The 666-nt window shown below is 39.5% G+C and overlaps 1 pseudogene; it reads left to right on the top strand.

The window, feature by feature from the left end:
* The first annotated feature begins 300 nt into the window (after positions 1-300).
* LOC135052109 (5S ribosomal RNA) lies at positions 301-419 on the top strand (annotated as a pseudogene).
* Positions 420-666: the final 247 nt, after the last annotated feature.

The raw sequence follows: 666 nt of genomic DNA, 5'->3' as shown, positions 1-666 counted from the left end.
GTGCGTTATACACGAATTGTCTGGGTAATTGTACTCCACTTATTTGTACCTATCTGCATGGGTTTATTCACTCTTCCCAATATACCCACATCTAGTTTTCTTACTATTATTCTGGACTCTCGCCAGTGATCCATAGGTATATGGGTGGTTTCACCTTCTATACCTTTGCCTAACGCTGGCAGCAGATCTGACTAATTTTTCTATATTTCCTTATCTTTTCTTTTAACACTTATTTTTCACAACTTTCCTTGTTCACGTGAACTCTTATCAGCGATCCCAGAGTAACAAGGGTATTGGTAACTCTACTATCATACCACACTGTAAACGCCCGATTCCGTCCGATCTTGGAAGCGAAGCCGTGTCGGGCTTGGTCAGTACTTGGATAGGTGACACCCTAGGAAGACCACATTTAGTAGAGGTTTGATTGATTGGTATGCTCTGTGCCTAACGCTGACAGCAGATTCACTATCTCTTTCTAATTTTTCAAGCAAATAATACGCATGGCTGTCTTTGCCGTTCTGTTAAACTTGATATCAATGGTTCGTTTAATCTAGATGTTCATTCTTCCATATGTGGAATTGTTCTACTCCTATGTTTAGCCATTATTAAGACTATTTTCGGATATTGACTAGTAAGCACACCTGTGAGTTCACACAATATTTATTG

The sequence above is a fragment of the Pseudophryne corroboree genome, chromosome 2, assembly GCF_028390025.1.
Source record: "Pseudophryne corroboree isolate aPseCor3 chromosome 2, aPseCor3.hap2, whole genome shotgun sequence".
NCBI lineage: Eukaryota > Metazoa > Chordata > Amphibia > Anura > Myobatrachidae > Pseudophryne > Pseudophryne corroboree.
The sequence above is the reverse complement of the archived record's forward strand: the minus strand, read 5'-3'. Positions and strand labels throughout refer to the sequence as shown.